Genomic DNA, 6,101 nt, shown 5'->3' with positions numbered 1-6,101 from the left:
AAACTCAGTGCATTTGTAAACACTTATATAATGCTGGTCTTCAGGGAACTGGAGCTAAGCCTGTCCTGCTTTAGGATCTTAATATTTGGCAAATGATCAATTCGCTAAAAGACTGTAAGAATAAGTGATAACTGACAGTGAATTTAGGATATGACAGGGGAGTATAAAGCAAAGCACCAGTTCTCAGACATCCAAAGGCATTCTCTCTTGGGAGGAGGATTAGAAAACATGGAGAACATTGCATTTCAGAGCACCCAGAGTGTTTCTTTTATTATTTTCTATTCCTCCTTTTGTTTGAGTTTCTGCTTGAAAGAACTAGGCTCACGATTTTGGTATATTGTATTCAAACAATACCAGTAAAATCCAGAAGGAAGATATTCTGTGTCTCCATTTTTCAGATGAAAAATTGAGATTCAGAGATTAAAACTACTCTGTTTGGTCTAAAGGCAATTTGGGTGACCATTGAATCATGATGATACCATGTTTACATCATGTTTGATATTGAGGTTTGGTTGTTATTCCAAAACTGTTTTTAAAATCAGATAAGGCCTACGATTAGGTAGCCTGATAAGGAAAAAATGAATCATTCCAAATTCTAAAAATATTTCCAATGAAATATTTCCAATGAAATGGCATAAGGTAGTAATCATTCCTTCCTAAGGCAACCATGTTCTTCAAATAGAGATTTTGCCTCATACAAAACAGATTATAATTAAGGGTGAACTAAATTATGAAAACTAAACACAGAGCACTTTTATGTACCAGATTTCCAAGTTATCAATGCCATGAAAGTTCAAGTCTCCTCCTCTTTTGCAGTACTGGGGATCAAACTCAGGGCCTCACACATGTTAAAAAAGCTATACTCATGCCTGCCAAGTTTTTGTAACATAGCTTCTCAGCAATGTCATGAATTTTCCTTTACACGTTATGTTCTAGTTGTGTGAGTAACACTGACAAAATTGTCTGTGATGAGGGTTCTCCTTCACTGCATGACCATCCTGTCACCATTTCCCTTAACTGCAGGGTGGTTCTAAGTGATCTTTCCAAGACACTCCCAATGGTGTCTGGCAGTGACCTCACAATAGTCAAAATAAGAGTTGAGCAACCTTTTTGGGTTTGAACTAGGCTGATTTCATTTTCTGTTTTAATCACAATCTAGTTGTTAAGACTCTTCGTCATTTAAGCAAAAACTGACAAAATTTATCAAAATTTTATGCAATGTAGCCTATTTCTATGGCAACAGAAAGTAAATAACTGAAAGGACATTTTTAAAAGTAGAAAAATCATAAATATGTGACTAAGAAAAGTTTCTATTTAAATTGTACCTCCCATTTGCCCAATTACTTCAAAAATATTTAAAGTATTTTTGTTCTCTAATGCTCAAATTTTGGGGGAGTTGAGGGTACTGGGAATTGAACCCAGTGGTACTCTACCTCTGAACTATATCCCCAGCTGTTTTTATTTTTCATCTTGAGAAAGGGTCTCCCTAAGTTACTGAGGGTCTCATTAATTGCTGAGGTTGGCCTCAAAATTGAAATCCTCCTGCCTCAGTCTCCCAAGTCTCTGGGATTACAGGTGTGTGTCACAGCACCTGACTTAATACTCAAAACTTTAAAATTATTTGTTGCTATAATAGTCTGTGCAGCTCACTTTGTTTTTTCTTTTACATTCTCAAGATGGCAAAATGCTGTGAAGATTATTAGGGATTGTCATTATATTTAAAAAATCACTATATTTTACTTCACAATTTACAATGTTTGCAGAGAATTTATCATATATTCAACACTTTAAAGGATATGATAGAAAGGGTGGAATAAAATGATAAGGCTACCATAACTAAACAACTGGGCATTGAAAAGCAGGAACCATGGCAGCCAGAATTAGGATGTGAAGAAAAAAGTTAAAACATCATTTCTGAGGAGGTAATTTGTTTAAAAAAAACAATTTTGGGGGGATAATTGAGATTATTACTTTTTGTGGTGATTTTTCTTTTTCAAAATGCAGATATAAAAACTTTGAGAATTTTACTAAGGCTGCTTTTTGTTTTTAATCTTTTCCATGGAAATTTTCAGACATAGGCAAAAATAGTAAAATGCATCTTCACATATGACTAAACCACCCTATTGCCAGAGGTCTTACTCTGGGGATCCAATAAGTCAGGTCTGGCCACTTGCCCCCAAAACCAAACAGAAAGGGCAGTGGTGAAAAACATGAATGGAATTTTAATCAGTGTAGCTATCCTGGGAAGACACGGGGACACATGTCCTTAGTCCTATCTTCTAGGAGCTGACAATGACCTTGAGGTTTCATAGAAAGGGGAATGAGGCAAGGGTTGGAGGGTTTGCAGCTGAAGGCTTTTCACAGTTGCCAAAGCAAGTGATCTTGATCTAGTGTGGTCTGTCCATCATTATCTCTGGATTGGTCATGCCTTATATCCCAGACAAAAAGTTGTTCCTACCTGTGGTGGTGGTAGAGGGATGACTTCCATTGGTCACAAGATGTTTATCAGATCAGACCTTGTTCTGGAATCCAAGGTGACTCAGAGCAAGAGAGATGGATGCAAAATGAGGCAAAGATGCCAGATCTTTAATCCTGTTTTTATCCACCCATCAGATATTTGTAGGCAAGAATGGAGTCTAAGTCCTTGTTACAACACTAATAGTTTTATTACTTATATGTTACAATTTTTTTTTTTTGGTGGTGCTGGGTAAAACTGTTTAAATTTGTGGTTTAATGTTATAGAAAAATTACTGAACTCCTTTATTAAGATCTTTTTTTTTTTTTTTTTTTTTTTTTTTTTTTTTTTTTTTTTTTGCTGTGCTGGGGACTGAACCCAAGGCCCTGTGCTTGTGAGGTGAGCACTCTACCATCTGAGCTATCTCCCCAGCCCTTATTAAGATCTTAAGTTCAAAAATCTACAGGACAAAGCAGCCTCACCCATATGAAAAGGAAAATTACCTGTTTCATTTGCCTTATGGAAATAAAAATGCTCACCCTACATCATGATATTCATATGAGGATCAAATGAAATAATTTATGAACATGTATAGAGAACTACTATAAGATAGGTGCCACATTTCATCAAATCTTAAACACATCCATTGTATGACACACTATTAGATTATGAACCACTAAATTAGTTTTTTTTTTTTTCCTGGGTCTTTTTTCTTTTTTTTTGCAGTGCTAGGGATTGAACTCAGGGACTTGTGCTTGTGAGACAAGTGCTCTACCAAGTGAGCTATCTCCCCAGCCCAATCAAACAACATTACTCTATGTAGATTTATGATTACACAAATGGTATGCCTTTACGCCATGTACAGACAGAGAAACAACATGTATCCCATTTGTTTACAATTTTATAATAAAAAAAAAAAAAAAGATTATGAACCACTAAAGAAATAAACAATGTGGCCCATTTAAAGCCATTAAACATTTTCTTATCACTTAAGACTAAGTTTTTGTTTATTGCTACTGGGGATTGAACCCAGGGGTACTTTACCATTCAGCTACATACCCAGTTCTTTTTATTTTTAATTTTGAGACAGGGTGTCACTAAATTGCTGAGGCAGGCCTTGGACTTGTGATCCACCTGCCTCAGCCTCCTGAGTTGCTGGGATTATAGGCATGCTACTGTTTCTGGTAATTAGAACTTTTAATATTTACCAAAAGAGCTTTTTTATATTTAGTTAGATAGAAACTGTTATGTCCAATACTTGTGCAAACAAGAGGAAAATATTAAGTATATCAATTATTTAAGGATTCTTAAAAAATGGGGGAGGGATGTTGAGGATCCATGTTTTACTATATAATACCATTATTCAAGTAATCAAGAATACTGATGATGCAGCATTTCTTATATGAATCCATAAAGTCAATAAAAATCACCAAAGGACACACCAGTGATTCCATTAAAATGGAAGTTGAGACTGTCACATGGCCACCTTGGTCTCCTCATTGCCAAGTAAATCAACCATCAAAGAAGAGGATTAACTAGTGGCCACAGTGATGGATCTTGGTTAATGAGGAAAAATTGCGTTGCTGTGGCACAATGGAAGTCAGGTATATGTCTAGAATGCAAGAGACCTTGTGGAGTATCTCTTAGAACTCCTGTGCTGTATGACTTAATTGATTATGTTTTACTCTGCTAAATTACAAAACGTACAGGATTCTGTTGCATAAGAAACTCACTGAAAACATTTACTGGAAATATTTATTTTTTTGTGTGTGTGTTTCTGTGTGTATGTTACTGGAATTGAACCAAGGGGTGCTCTACCACTAAGCTATATCTCCAGAGCTTTTTTTTTTTTTTTTTTTAAATCTTTTTTTAAATTTCTTTATTTTTTGAGACAGGGTCTTGCTAAGTTGCTGAGGCTGAACTTGAACTTGCCGTACTCCTACCTCAGTCTCCCAAGTCACTGGAATTACAGACCTGCCCCACTGATAAGAAAATGGAGCCATTCAATATGGAGATTCCTCAGAAAATTTGGAATGGAACCACTATTTGACCCATTTACCCCACTACTTGGTATATACCCAAAGGACTTAAAATTAGCATACTTTAGTGAGGCAGTCACATCAATTTTTATAGCAGCTCAATTCACAATAGCTAAGCTCATGGAACCAACCTAGGTGCCCTTCAACAGATGAATGGAAGAAATGAAAGAAAGTGTGGTGTATGTACACAATGGAATATAACTCAGCCATAAAGAAGAATAAAATTATGGCATGAGCTGGTAAATGAATGGAACTGGAGACTATCATGCTAAGTGAAAAAAACCAATGCCCTAAACCCAAAAGCCTAATGTTCTCTTTGATATGCAGATTCTAACACACAATAAGCGGGAGGGTAGAAGATCATTGGATTAGACAAAGGAGAATGAGGGGAAGGGAGGAAGGATGGAAATAGGAAAGACAGAATGAATCAGACATAACTTTCCTATGTTTATATATGAATACATGACCAGTGTAACTCCACATCATGTTCAAGCACAAGAATGGGATTCTAATTAGAATAAGTTATACTCCATGTATGTATGACTCAAAATACACTCAGGTATCATGTATATCTAAAAAGAACAAATAACAAAAATAACAAAAGGGGCTATTATATGCTTAAGATGAGTAGTGTGTATAAGATTTCTTATTTTTTATGCCTTATATATTCCTTTGTATTTATGGAGGTAAAATAGGGATAAATACAGAAATGTGGGTACCATCAGTCTCAATGGTTTTTGAAGTTGTGAGAATTCATGAATCAAAGCGGTTAATCTAAATTTAAATCTCACAAGTGAGCAAATAATATAATTTCTGGTTGATTATCTATGGTGTTAATTCTTTGAACACTGTTCCTTAAAAGGATAAAGTACTCTGTAATTTCAATAAAGAGGAGTTACTAGTTATGTGACTTGTAAACTACTTATGTCTCAGAACCTGTATCCTAATCTATAAAATGGACACTTTGGAACGGGAGCACAGAGGAAAAAGACTTTTCTTCTCTTAATCAGGGTTTCTCAACTTCAGCAGCACTGACATTTGAGGCCAGGGATTTTGTTACGAGGTGTTGTCCTATGTATCCTAAGAAGTATAGCAGCCATCCTAACTCTGCCCTCCACCATCCAGAGATTTGAGCACAACCTCTCCCCTTCCAGATGAGAGGTTGAAAATGCACCAGGCATTGCCAATGTCTCCAGGGAGGTAAGTCACTGCAGTTGAGAATCACAATGCTAACCCCATGTTCATCCTAAAAGGACCTCAGAAAGAAAGAAAACGACAGTTCCAATGGAGTAGTACACAGGGGCCCCGACTCATATAGTTTCAAGGCATGACTCAAAATCCTGGGAGTGAGGAGCTCAGAGCTGCCAATGAGTAACCCAAGTCCTAATGGACTGGATGGTGAGGAAAGGGGAAACAAGGGACTAAAGAAGAGGACAAGAGGCCGAGTGCTCGTTCTCTGAGAATCAAAGGGACCCACACTGGTCACCACTTACGCTGCTTAGCCGGCTCCAAGGTAGATTTTATTTCCAGGAAAAGAGACAGTGACGCTGGGAGGAAGGCGGTAAATAACCAGGAGCAGGCAGGTACACTAGAAAGGAAGGCTTCTG

Source organism: Sciurus carolinensis, chromosome 2 (genome assembly GCF_902686445.1).
Source record: "Sciurus carolinensis chromosome 2, mSciCar1.2, whole genome shotgun sequence".
In the NCBI taxonomy this organism is placed as follows: domain Eukaryota; kingdom Metazoa; phylum Chordata; class Mammalia; order Rodentia; family Sciuridae; genus Sciurus; species Sciurus carolinensis.
The sequence above is the reverse complement of the archived record's forward strand: the minus strand, read 5'-3'. Positions refer to the sequence as shown.